At 50.7% G+C, this 14,744-nt stretch overlaps 1 protein-coding gene across 1 annotated transcript in view; it reads right to left on the reverse strand.

The window, feature by feature from the left end:
* Positions 1 to 14,744, reverse strand: part of LOC142313041 (gastrula zinc finger protein XlCGF66.1-like) — a 236,184-nt gene that overhangs the window by 39,197 nt on the left and 182,243 nt on the right. The window lies entirely within an intron of this gene.

Raw genomic sequence — 14,744 nt, forward strand, 5'->3', positions numbered from 1 at the left:
GGTATGAATCACCCCCTGCAGCAGAGCGACCCCCCCCTGCAGCAGAGCCGACCCCCCCTGCACCAGAGCCTCCCCCCCTGCACCAGAGGCGACCCCCCCCCCCCTGCAGCAGAGCCGCCCCCCCCCTGCACCAGAGCCGACCCCCCCCCTCCCCCAGAGCCGACATCCCCAGCCCGGAGCTTCCCTGCAGCTGTTCTCTCTGACTCCCCGTGTGCGGCTTCTCACTGCTGCAGACACACGGGAATCAGGAAGCTGAGGAGACCGTGCAATCAGCACTCCTCTCTCCTGCAGATAGCACTGGCCAGTAATAACCTATGCAGAGTGACATCTGCAGGCTTCTATTAGCTTACCGATCAGTGGTCTCCTGCCTGTGGAGCTGCTAGGTCCTAGCTTCCCAACAGGTTCAGCTCTGCTTTATCCTGGCTCCCCTACCAGTTAAAGGGAAACTGTCAGCAGAAATTTCACAATAAAAATAAAAGATTCCCCTCTGCAGCTCCTGGGCTGCTTCTAGAAAGGTTCCTGTTGTTATTGTGCCCCCTTTGAGACCTACAAAAATACTTTATGAAGTCTTACCTTTTTGTATGCAAATGTGTTTTTATGGTCACGGGGGCGGGCTGTCTGGCGTCCGTTATTCCCCCTCCTGCCGCTTTACGCAGTCCCCCATTGCTCATTTACATACACAAGGACGCCTTCCTCATGTAACTGTCCTCCCGAAGTTTTGCGCATGTGAACGCTTTTTCAGGTGATTGCGCAGGCGCGAGATTATGGGCTGCGCTGTGATTGTCATCAGCAGCGTTAACCAAGTACCCGCCCATAATCTCGTGCCCGCACTTTTCCCTCTGACTCCACCGTTATGCGCAAGTGCTGGCCATATGAACCATGTTACCTATTACTGCTTGCACGAGATTATGGGCGGGTACTTGGATTACTTTGCTGATGACAATCACAGCGCCGCCCATAATCTCGCGCCCACGGTAATAGGTAACATGGTTCATATGGACAGTGCTTGCGCATAACGGTGGAGGCAGAGTGAGAAGCGTGGGCACGAGATTATGGGTGGGTACTTGGATGACGCTGCTGATGACAATCACAGCGCCGCCCATAATCTCGCGCCTGCGCAATCACCTCAAAAGCGTTCACACTTTGCACAGTGCTCACTCCCGTGAGAGTGGCACTGGGCATGCACAAAACTTCAGGAGGACAGTTACATGAGGAAGGCGTCCTCATGTATGGAAATGAGCAATGGGGGACAGCGTACAGCGGCAGGAGGGGGAATAACGGACGCCAGACAGCCCGCCCCCGTGACCATAAAAACAGATTTGCATACGAAAAGGTAAGACTTCATAAAGTATTTTTTTAGGTCTCAAAGGGGGCACAATAGCAACAGGAACCTTTCCAGAATGCAGCCCACGAGCTGCAGAGGGGAATCTTTTATTTTTTTTTGCTAAATTTCTGGTGACAGGTTCCCTTTAAAGTGAACCTGTCAGGTGCAATCTGCACTTAGAGCCAGGAGCCGTTCTGGGTATATATTGCTAATCCCTCCCTAACTGTCCCTGTATACACTAGCATAGATAAAGGCATCTATAGAAAAAGTATTTTTAAATGAGCTTATATCTTATGCTAATTAGCGCGGGGACTAGTCCCAAGGGCGTTACTTCACTTGGCTAGTCGGCTCACATAGCGTGTGAGTACTCACACAGGGGCGTAATAACATGCTAACATGCTATGCGAGCCGACTAGCCAAGTGAAGTAACGCCCTTGGGACTAGTCCCCGCGCTCATTAGCATAAGATATAAGATCTTTAAAAATATTTGTTCTTGATCTCTTTATCTATGCTAGTGTATACAGGGACGGTTAGGCAGGGATTAGCAATATGCACCCAGAACTGCTCCTGGCTCTGAGTGCATATTTCACCTGACAGGTTCACTTTAAAGGGAACCTGTCACCAGATTTGGGGCCTATAAGCTGCGGCCACCACCAGTGGGATCTTATATCCACATTCTAACATGCTGTATACATACCTCCCAACCGTCCCGGATACAGCGGGACTTTCACGCTTTACGTTGTTTGTCCCGTTGCCACGGGCGGGACGGCCGGCTCCCGGGCTCCGCCCACCCACTCTCTCTCCGCCTCTCTGCTTTTCCCTCCTACCATCCTAGTAGACATGGCATAGAGAGGAGCGCTGCCTGTGCTGCTGCTGGTACAGTAAACTAATCTCCCCAGCGCTGATTTCCCTCCCTCCCCCCTCACCCCCGGCCGCCGCCTGTCTGTGCGGGCGCCCCCCTGCCTCCTGTCTGTGCGGGCGCCCCCCCTGCCGCCTGTCTGTGCGGGCGCCCCCCCTGCCGCCTGTCTGTGCGGGCGCCCCCCTGCCGCCTGTCTGTGCGGGCGCCCCCCTGCCGCCTGTCTGTGCGGGCGCCCCCCTGCCGCCTGTCTGTGCGGGCGCCCCCCTGCCGCCTGTCTGTGCGGGCGCCCCCCTGCCGCCTGTCTGTGCGGGCGCCCCCCTGCCGCCTGTCTGTGCGGGCGCCCCCCTGCCGCCTATCTGTGCGGGGCGCCCCCCCTGCCGCCTGTCTGTGCGGGCGCCCCCCTCCGCCTGTCTGTGAGGGCAGCCGGCCGCCTGTCTGTGAAGGCGACCGGCTGCCTCTCTGTTCAGGCCGCCTCTTTGTGCGGTCGGCCCGCGCCTCTCTGTGCGGCGGCCCGCCACCTGTCTGTGCGGGCGCCCCCCGCCGCCTGTCTGTGCGGGCGGCCCGCCGCCTCCCTGTGCGGGCGGCTGGCCGCCTCTCTGTGCGGGCGGCCCGCCGCCTGTCTGTGAAGGCGGGCGGCCGGCCGCCTGTCTGTGAAGGCGACCGGCCGCCTCACTGTGCGGGCGACCGGCCGCCTCACTGTGGCTGCCTGCGTGTCCGTGCTGGAGGCCCGCCGGCTGCCTGCGTGTCCGTGCTGGAGGCCCGCCGGCTGCCTGCGTGTCCGTGCTGGAGGCCCGCCGGCTGCCTGCGTGTCCGTGCTGGAGGCCCGCCGGCTGCCTGCGTGTCCGTGCTGGAGGCCCGCCGGCTGCCTGCGTGTCCGTGCTGGAGGCCCGCCGGCTGCCTGCGTGTCCGTGCTGGAGGCCCGCCGGCTGCCTGCGTGTCCGTGCTGAATGGGTGTGGATGGGGAGTGGATATGGGCGTGACTGTGAAATGGGTGTGGTTAGGGGGCGTGGCCTAAAAAGTTGCCGCGGCGCGCTACGCGCGCCGCAAACTTTGTCCCTCTTTCCCTTCTTTAAAAGTTGGGAGGTATGCAATTACAGCCTGGAGTGATCATGTGCGGCTATATTCACTGCCCCCCGCGCATCATTACCAGCGCGGGGTGCAGTGAATCAGTGCACTCACCCGTCCCCCGTGTGTGGAGCCGCCCCCCTGCTGCACGCGATGTCTTCCTGTTTGTGCCGGTCAGCTGATCTGTGCTGAGCTGGTCAGCTGATCGGCACAGACAGGAAGACATCGTGATGCAGCAGGGGACCGGCTCCACACACAGATCAGCGTGCCAGAGAGGAAGATGATCGGTGCTGCAGGGAGTGAGGAAAAGGTGAGTATAAACGTTTATTTTTTTTTCTCTGTGCTATAGGATACAGGCCATATACCAGGATGGTATATGAGCACGATGGGGGCATATAGCAGGATGGGAGTATGTGAACAGGCTGGAGGGGGGGGGGGGGGATGTGAACAGGCTGGATGGGGGAGTATGTGAACATGCTGGATGGGGGGGGGGATGTGAACAGGCTGGATGGGGGGGGGATGTGAACAGGCTGGATGGAGGGGGGATGTGAACAGGCTGGATGGGGGGGGGGATGTGAACAGGCTGGATGGGGGGGGGATGTGAACAGGCTGGATGGGGGGGGGGATGTGAACAGGCTGGATGGGGGGGGATGTGAACAGGCTGGATGGGGGGGGATGTGAACAGGCTGGATGGGGGGGGATGTGAACAGGCTGGATGGGGGGGGGATGTGAACAGGCTGGATGGGGGGGGGGATGTGAACAGGCTGGATGGGGGGGGATGTGAACAGGCTGGATGGGGGGGATGTGAACAGGTCTGGATGGGGGGGGGGTATGTGAACAGGCTGGATGGGGGGGGGGATGTGAACAGGCTGGATGGGGGGGATGTGAACAGGCTGGATGGGGGGGGGGATGTGAACAGGCTGGATGGGGGGGGGGATGTGAACAGGCTGGATGGGGGGGGGGATGTGAACAGGCTGGATGGGGGGGGATGTGAACAGGCTGGATGGGGGGGGGGATGTGAACAGGCTGGATGGGGGGGGGGATGTGAACAGGCTGGATGGGGGGGGGATGTGAACAGGCTGGATGGGGGGGGGGATGTGAACAGGCTGGATGGGGGGGGGATGTGAACAGGCTGGATGGGGGGGGTATGTGAACAGGCTGGATGGGGGTTTATAGCAGGATCATATATAAGGCAGGAGGATCATTACCAGGATGGGGTACCTTAGTAGAGAATTTGGGGACATTACCCCCATAACAGTTTCAGCAGCAGATCCTCGCCCCATAACAGTGTGTCATGACCACATTTTTTGCTTAAAGTTTTATTTTCCCATTTTCCTCCTCTAAAACCAGGTGCGTCTTATAGTCCGGTGCGTCTTATAGTCCGAAAAATACGGTAAGTAATAGCTCTATTTAATTATGTCTTGGGTTTTCCAGTCAGCAATGGGTTATGTAATGCAAACCAGGATAACCCGACTACAATTTGTGCAGGGAGGGCCTTAAGCACATGACAAGAAATTAACTCCAAATGGAGTACCCTTATATGACATTCCAGTCATTGTACACACTCAACAAAACCCCCTTAAAAAAGAGAAGAATCAATGGCAAAATCCATATCGGATTTGATAACTCCTCCACTTCTAACCCAGAGGAACAAGCAAACTATTCATCAATAATGTTTGCCCCTGATCCACTGTCCAGAAAGAATGTAATAAAGACAACAAGGTCCAACTTTAACCTGAGCAGGCATACACGGTGGACAAAATAAGTATTTGATACCCTGCCGATTTTCTAAGTTTTCCCATCTACAAAGGATGGAAAGATCTGTAATATTTATAGTACAAAACTTCATCTGTGTCAGATAGAAAAAAAATCCAGAAAATCATATTGTATGATTTTTAAATAATTACTTTGCATTTTATTGTATGAAATAAGTATTTTATACAATATAAAACAAAACTTAATATTTGGTAGAAACTTTTTTGTTTGCAGTTAAAGGTCAGACGTTTCCTGTAGTTCTTGACTAAGTTTTCACACACTGCAGCAGGGATTTTGGCTCACTCTTCCATACAGATCTTCTCCACATCTTTAAGGTTTCGGGGTTGTCACTGCCAACATTGAGTTTCAGCTGCCTCCAAAGATTTTCTATTGGGTTAAGGTCTGGAGACTGGCTAGGCCACTCCAGGGCCTTGAAATGCTTCTTATGGAGCTGTTCCTTAGTTGCAATGGCTGTATGTTTTGGTTCATTGTCATGACCCATCTTCAATGCTCTTACTGAGGTAAGGAGTTTTTTGGCCAAAATCTTGAGATATGTGCACCCATCCATTCTCTCTTTAATACATTGCAGTCATCCTATTCCCTTTGCAGAAAAGCACCCCAAAGTATGATGTTTCCACCCCCATGCTTCATGGTTGGAACGGCGTTCTTGATGTTGTACTCATCCTTCTTCTTCCTCCAAACACAAGTGGAGTTGATACAAAAAAAGTTTTATTCTGGTCTCATCTGACCACATGACCTTCTCCCATGCCTCCTCTGGATCATCCAGATGTTCTTTGGTGAACTTCAAACGGGCCTGGACATGTGCTTGCGTGAACAGGGGGACATTGGGTGCCCTGAAGGATTTTAATCCATGACGGCATAGTGTGTTACAAACAGTAATTTTTGAGACTGTGGTCCCAGCTCTCTTCAGGTCATTGACCAGGTCCTCCTGTGTAGTTCTGGGCTGATTCCTGACCTTTCTCAGAATCATCCTTACCCCACAAGGTGAGGTATTGCATGGAGCCCAAGATTGAGTAAGATAGACTGTCATCTTGTGTTTCTTCCATTTTCTTATAATTGCCCAACAGATGTTGCCTTCTCACCAAGCTGCTTGAATATTGTCCTGTAGCCCATCCCAGCCTTGTGCAGATCTACAATTTTGACCCTAGTATCCTTAGTCATCAGCTCTTTGATCTTGGACATGGTCGGGAAGTTGGTGTGTGATTGATTGTGTTATCAGGTGTATTTTATACAGGTAATGAGTTCAGACCGGTGCTATTAATACAGGTAATGAGTGCAGAGTAGGAGGGCTTCTTAAAGAAAAATAATAAATCTGTAAGAGACAGAATTCTTGCCGATTGGTAGGTGATCAAATACTTATTTCATGCAAGAAAATGCAAATTCATTATTTAAAATTCATACAATGTGATTTCTGCATTTTTGAGGGGATTCTGTCACAGTTGAGGTGTACCTATGATAAAAGTTACAGACCTCTTCATTCTTTGTTGGTGGGAAAATTTGCTAAATCGGCAGAGTATCAAATACTTATTTTCCCTCACTGTATACATACATACATATATTTCTCTATGTTACATGCTTTCCCACCACAAAAGGGAGGGGGGTAGATAAAGAGAAGCCATAAGCTGGAATTTACACTTTAGCCATGTCAGGCTTCAGTCTTCTCCAACACCTGGCAATGCACAAGCCCTGTTACATCAGTTTCAGCCAATGATAAGGGGAAAATGAATCTTACCACAGGCCCCTATATACCATATTTTGCGGACCATAAGACGCACCCTGGTTTTAGAGAAGGAAAATAGGAAAATAAAATTTTGAGCAAAAAATGTGGTTATGACACAGTTATGGGGCGAGGATCTGCTGCTGACACTGTTGGGGGTAATATCCCCAAATTCTCTACTAGGGTATCCTATCCTGGTAATGATCCTCCTGCCTTGTATATAATATATATGTCCCTCATCCTGGTATAGCCCCATCTTGCTATATACTGCCATCCTGGTATGTGCTCCCATCCTGCTATATACCTCATCCTGGTATATGGCCACATCCTGTCCTGCTATATACCCCATCCTTACATATGGCCGCATCCTGCTATATACCCCCATCCTGGTATGTGCTGCCATTCTGCTATATACCCCCATTCTGCTATATACCCACATCCTGGTATGTGCTCCCATCCTGGTATGTGCTCCCATCCTGCTATATACCCCCATTCTGCTATATACGCCATCATCCTGCTCATATGCCATCATCCTGCTATATGCCATCATCCTGCTCATATGCCATCATCCTGCTGTATGCCATCATCCTGCTCATATGCCATCATCCTGCTGTATGCCATCATCCTGCTCATATGCCATCATCCTGCTTATATGCCATCATCCTGCTATATGACATCATCCTGCTATATGACATCATCCTGCTCCCATCATCCTGCTCATACACCCCTATCCTGCTATATGTCCTGCATCCTGTGGCACACAAAAAAAAAAACGTTCATACTCACCTTTCCTCGCTCCACACAGCATTGCTCCTCCTCCCCTCTGTGCCGGCAGTGCTGTGTGGAGTCGGCCACGATCCCTGCAGCACCGCAATGTCCTCCTGCCTGTGCCGGAGTGGCTGTGTGGGCACGTGCGCACAGCGATGACGTCATCGCTGTGAGCCCCGCTAGTCTCCACACAGCCACGGCCGGCAGACAGGAGGACATCGCGATGCTGCAGAAGAACGGTGAGTACTGATTCACTGCTCCCCGCGCTGATGATGATGCACGGGGGGGCACTGAATACAGCCGCACATGATCACTCCAGGCTGTAGTTGCCAGGGGTGATCATGCTGCCAGCTGTTTAGTAAGCGAGCATTCCCCGCCCATCACCCTGCCCACCTGTTAGCGTCGGCTTCAGCGTTGAGGGATGATGGGCGGGAGTATGGGCGTGCATATGTAATGAGCGGGACCACGTGGTCACGGCAGGCTGCTGCAGCCTGCTCGTGCCCCCGATGACCCACTCCACCACAGCACCCTCATTCCCCGCAGCCCTATATTCAGACCATAAGATGCACCCCCCACTTTCCCTCAACATTTGGGGGAAAAAAAGTGCGTCTTATAGTCCAGAAAATACGGTAAGCCCAAACTGTCTGTGGTTTGCTCTCTTGGCTCTTGTCTCTCTCATGGCCAACATGAAGCATGAGCAACACATGGATGAGTATTGAGATGATATGAGATTGTATCTTCTATAATTGTTACCTGTTTGTATATGTTTATGTATATGATATGTATATGTATATGAGCCTCCTGAATTGTAAAGCGCTGCGGAATATGTTGGCGCTATAGAAATAAAGATTATTATTATTATGAGTATAATCTCATATAAGGATAGTGTTAGGCGGGCTTTACACATTGCGACATCGCTACCGATATATCGTCGGGGTCCAGTCGTTAGTGACGCACATCCGGCGCCGGTAGCGACATCGCAATATGTAAATCCTAGGTGCGACGATGAACAAGCGCAAAAGCGTAAAAAAAATCGGTGATCTGTGTTACGTCGTTCATTTCCATAATATCGTTACTGCTGCAGATACGATGTTGTTTGTCGTTCCTGCAGCACCACACATCGCTGTGTGTAAAACCGCAGGAACGACAAACATCTCCTTACCTGCGTCTACCGGCAATGCGGAAGGAAGAAGATGGGTGGGGTGTTATGTCCTGCTCATCTCCGCCCCTCCGCTTCTATTGGCCGGCCGCTTTGTGACGTCGCGGTGATGCCGATCGCACCTCCCCCTTGAAGGAGGGATTGTTCGGCGGTCACAGCGACATCGCCGACCAGGTATGTGCGTGTGAAGCTGCCGTAGCGATAATGTTCGCTACGGCAGCAAGCACTAGATATCGCATGTACGACGGGGGCGGGTGCTATCGCGCTCGACGTCGCAGCGTGTAAAGCCCGCCTTAGCGTTGGGTGGGCTGTAATTGTGTGAGTGTTTTAGCCAATGTGGGTGGTGCATTATTAGGCAATTGTGGGTTTAATGGTGTATTAGTGAAGGTACATTTACTGGTGATCTAATGTATTATATTTGTATATAATTTAGTATATGCATTTCATATTGATTCATATATGTATTGGCATGTGCTAGTATTGTGTATAATATTGTGAATTAAAGTAGTCTTGTTTATTATTGTAGCAAAGTGTTGTGAGTCTCTGCATGTATGGAATACACTACATAGAGCAAAGTAGTAGTAACAGAGAAAAATACCCTTGGGAATATATCTTTGGAAGGAATATAAGTAGGGAAAAAGAAAAAAGTAATGTATTCCCCTTTTAAACTCAGTAACGAAAATTTGTCTTCGGCTGGGGCTCTTCCATCAACCGACAAGACCATCAGTGGAGTCTAGAGATGTCAGAGAGGAATCTGATGCCGATCCACCACGGTCAGTTGCACAAAGTTTTCAGCAGAACCAGAAGTCCTATAGGCCATCCCTATGAATCGGGTTCCCCCATTTCACATACACTGACAGAGTCAATGGCAGTGAGGAGTTACTCTTGTCTAGGGTTGCCTCTCCAACAGGCCCAAGGCTTAACAGTTTCCCAACTTTTTGGGACAAGTGCTGATGAGATGTTCTGGGCTACTACAGTAGTAACACAATCCCCTGACACAGCGATGTTCCTGTTGTTGCTCAGTCAGCTTTATACAGCCGACCTGCATAGGCTCAGGAGTGACAGCAGACACAGAAGACTGGGGACTTAGTGAGCTCTGGACAGACGGACCCAGCTGCATCAACATCTTTTCATTGATAACCTTGCTGATGCATTCTTGAAACCTGAGATCGATCCGGATTGCCAGGGACACAAGGTCATCTAGGGAAGTGTCAATGTCATGACCGGGCAGCTCGTCTTTAATCCTACTGGCCAGGCCCTCCATAAAGCACCCCCATGTATGCGGCCCCCCATGTACGCAATCCCCCATGTACACAGCCCCTTATGTATGCAGCGCCCCATGTATGCAGCCCCCCATGTACGCAATCCCTCATATACACAATCCTCCATGTCTCTGTATATAGCCCACATGTCTACATATACTGGCTCCCCATGGATCCAGACCCCCATGCCTCCATATATTCCCTTTATGTATCAGTATATAGCTCCTCCCATTTCTCCTTTTGAAGCTCCCCAATGTACACAGTTCCCCCACATGGGTATAGAGCTCTCCCCCCCACAAGGGTATACAGCTCTCCCCCTCCCCCAAGGGTATACAGCTCCCCCCTCCTCCAAAAGGGTATACAGCTCTCCCCCTCCCCCAAAAGGGTATACAGCTCTCCCCCTCCCCCACAAGAGTATACAGCTCTCCCCCACAAAGGTATACAGCTCTCTCCCCCACAAGGGCACACAGCTCTTCTCCACAAGGGTATACAGCTCTCCCCCACAAGGATATACAGCTCTCCCCCTTCCCCCACAAGGGTATATACAGCTCTCTCCCCTGCCCCACAAGGGTACACAGCTCTCTCCCACAAGGGTATACAGCTCTCGTCCCTCACCCACAAGGGTATACAGCTCTCCCCCCACAAGGGTATACAGCTCTCCCTCCACAAGGGTATACAGCTCTCCCTACTCCCCCACAAGGGTATACAGCTCTCCCCCCACAAGGGTATACAGCTCTGCTCCACAAGGGTATACAGCTCTCTCCCACAAGGGTATACAGCTCTCCCCCACAAGGATATACAGCTCTCCTCCCCCAGAAGGGTATACAGCTCTCTCCCCTCCCTCACATGGATATACAGCTCTCCTCCCTCTCCCACAAGGGTATACAGCTCTCCTCCTTCTCCACAAGGATATACAGCTCTCCTCCTCCCCCACAAAGGTATACAACTCTCCACCCTCCACCACAAGGGTATACAGCTCTCCCCTACAAGGGTATACAGCTCTCCCCCTCCCCCACAAGGGTATACAGCTCTCCCCCTGCCTCACAAGGGTATACAGCTTTCCCCCTCTCCCACAAGGGTATACAGCTCCCCCCTCCCAAACAAGAGTATACAGCTCTCCTTCTCCCAAACAAGGGTATACAGCTCTCCCCCCTTCCCCACAAGGGTATACAGCTCTCCCCTCCCCCACAAGGGTATACAGCTTCCTCCGATCTATATATAGCTAGCTGGAGTCAGTGTAAGGGGATTAATCACTGTGGCACTACAGAGTTGAATATTGGAGGTTGCACGGTAGGCAGCGGGTGCACGACGCTCGGGAATGCGGCCAGCATGCAGGCAGATCCACAGGAGATTAGACAGGAGAGGAGGAGGAAGCAGCATATGCTAGTTGTCGGCGCGCAGCATTAATAAAATGGCGGCTACTGCCCACAGTGGTGGGGGCCCCCTTAGAAGCTCTTGTGGTGGGGGCCCCGGGGCTGGAGCCCCGCCTGCCCCACCTATAATCTGGCCCTGGTTTTGGGTCATTATCCTATTGCAAGACTCGTGACCTGCGACTGAAACCAAGCTTTCTGACACTGGGCAGCACATTTCTCTCTAGAATCCCTTGATAGTCTTGAGATTTCATTGCACACTGCACAGAATCAAGACACCCTGTGCCAGATACAGCAAAGCAGCCCCAGAACATAACAGAGCCTTCTCCATGTTTCACGGTAGAAAAAAACAGGTAATTCAGCCGCGCTATCACCACATCAGGAATGTATTGATAATTTATGTCTTTATTCTTTCATGTTCAGGTCAACGCGTTTCAGGAGTCTCTCCTCCCTTCATCAGGACAGCAGGCGAAAAAAACCAAACATTCAGCGCGGCTGAATTTCCCGTTTCTTCTACTATGTTCTACAAAACAAACCGATAGCAGTATAGAGATGAAACCACTCTAGCAAGAACAGTGGAAAACCTAAGCGGGCAGATGTCTGAAAATTTTGATTTGAAAGCGAAGGTAAAAAAAAATACATATGGAAGAACTTAATTGTAACCCAAACTGTTTGGATGCAGAGACTGTCAGTAAATCTGGATGGATTTCTGTACATGGCATAAGATTACACCTTACCATGTTTATTATAAGGAGGTATTTCACAACTCGTCACCTGGGGAATCAGTCCAAGCTATGACTTTGGACAGGGATGAGGAGGAAGTTATTTTGTGATTGTCTCTGTGCGCTAGTGGCAATGTGAGAAGGAAATCTGACAAAGTGTTCTTAATAGAGGTGAGCGAACCTGAGGTTTAGTATTCGTACCAAACACAGACTTTTAATAAAAAACATAGTCTGCTTGGTCTGAACACCATTCACGCGAGCATCACTCTGCTTGGGTACACTCGGCACTCAGCCCAGTGCGAGACAATTGAACTGTTTGAACGGCTCACACTGGGGGTAACAACAGCATTTTCGAATATAGTGTGCACCCCAAAATGTTTGGGAAAAAACCCTGCCCACTCAGCCCGGAACTGTTTTGTCGATGGTTAGCTGTAGAGATCCTAACTGCCCAATTAGTGACTTCCATTGGGGTTCAGGTCAAGTCTGGGTTCCAACTGAACGTTTTCTAAAGTCCAGTTGTACCCGCCGAACCGAACTTCCACAACTCTGCTCATCTCTAGTTCTCAACAGATCTGACAGAGGTCAAAAAAGAAACTAGTGCTCTAACTTAGTACTGCTGGTAGTGTGTGGTTTTGTAGTATCCCACAAAGTTGCCATCTCCATATGATACCAGAAAAATGTGTTTCATGTAAACATTGTGATTTCTGTGTATATTGTATACTATAACATATTGTGGGACCTGATGACAGGCATCACTGAAAGAGTTAATCTTCCCCCCTGCAGGGGCTTGGTCATGTGACTGGGCTCTGGCATTTAAAAGCTTCTGGAATGTGCTGGAAGAAGCTTCCCTGGGCAGTCAACCAATGACTGCAGCTGAGACACATGCGAGTGCTACTCAGCGTATTGATGGGCAGTCCGGCTCTTTTTGGTGATCCAGTTCCATGGTTCCGCTTACCAAAAAGAGCCGGCTCTTTCGGATCTTTCATGACTCCCTATTAATTATGTGTTCACCGCAGGTGAACACATATTTAAGCTTGTGTTAATACTGCCGAAATCAAGCCCACCTACGGCAAAACCCCAATTAATTGGACGAGTGGGCGGGGTTTTATTCAGGTGGGTGGGGTTTTGCAGACTCAACACCCAAATGTTACGCTCAGTGAGAGCCGTTAAGAGAATTTAGTGGCTCTCACTGGGGATCCGGCTCCTGTCAGTCGCAGCAGGGAGCCGGATGTTTGTGTTAGATCGTTCGTGACTGACTCAGCAGAATATTGAGAGTCGGATGGGAGATAGCTGTAGAGCGAAGAAGGACAACTGACAGCCTCCCTGTTGGGGAGATTGCTTTTGCCCCTGAAGAGGGAAAATTCGCTTCAGAGGAGAAGAACCTCTTAGCCCTAAGAAAGAAATACTAAGAAAAAATGGTGAATAGGAGGTGCTCCATGCTCTTCCTACCTGCCACACCCCCTGTTCTAACACTGGATAGTCAAGTATCAGGGGGCTGAGAGGTAGGAAGAGTAAGAAGGCAGCGGTCATGCCCCACTCTTCTCTGCTGCAGCATGGAGCTTAAGGGTATGTGCCCACGAAGAAGATTCACTGCGTTCTATACGCAGTGAGTCCTGACCTGCGGGGCCGCGCATCAACTCCACAGGAGGATACAGGAGACCGCAGCTGCTTGTACCCACGATCAGGGTTCAGTGTGCTGTGGCCTCCTCGCTGTGTTTTCACTATGGAGGACGCATGTTATTGCGTAGCAAACAATTGACATGCTGAGGTCTGGAAACACGCACCGCAGGTCAGTGTTTGCTGCGGACAAAACAAGCACAGTGGGCACGGGATTTCAAGAAATCCCGTCCACTATGCTTGTATTGTACAACGCTGAAGCATGCTGCATCCAAAACGCAGCAAACACTGATCGTGGGCACACAGCCTTACACTGGTCTGTGATGTAACTTCCCATACAAGAGGCGTGAGGAGCAGCTACTATTTTATTGATTTACAAGTGATCTAAAGATACTAGAAGGGCAGTGGCCAGCTCATCTTTATAGTGTATGAGGGCAGCGACAGTACAAAATTGTTTTATCTCCCCAGGGTACTCCTTTAATCTTCTCTATAGTGAATACATACAGTGTGTCCACCCATATCCTGTCCACCACAATTAACTTGAGAACGGCGACAGCTATAGGAATAGAAGTGGTGTCTAGGTATAGTAAAGTAGACATGCGCTACGCAATGAAACCACCTATAGCGCCACCTGGTGGAAAACAACGGAGTTAGCATTTTTATCTCGAAAACTGAACGAGATAAAAAAGTGAATTAAAAAATTGTAGGGCATCATCAATTCAATACAAATCGACACCTTGCATACAGGAATGCTATGATATGAAACCCATGCCCCCCAAAAACATTGAATGCTGGTCACGCATTTGGCGCTCATTTAACTTTGATGCTCAAAGTGGCCACTGTCAGCTGCAATGCACATCTGGACTCTGGACAGCATACTGTATTTTGCTGCACGTTGTGCAATATGGTAGGTGACACGTTTGCACAAGCATCTGTGATACGGTGTCGTAGGTCCTGCAATGTTGGTGGAGGGGTCGCATACACCTGCTGTTTGATGTGACCTCATAGAAAAAAGTCCAATGGGGTCAGGTCAGGCGAGCGTGGAGGCCACTCCATGGAGCCACCATACCCAATGACTTGTAGGAAGGTCTCCATGAGGTATCGC

The sequence above is a fragment of the Anomaloglossus baeobatrachus genome, chromosome 5 (assembly GCF_048569485.1).
Source record: "Anomaloglossus baeobatrachus isolate aAnoBae1 chromosome 5, aAnoBae1.hap1, whole genome shotgun sequence".
Taxonomy (NCBI): Eukaryota; Metazoa; Chordata; class Amphibia; order Anura; family Aromobatidae; genus Anomaloglossus; species Anomaloglossus baeobatrachus.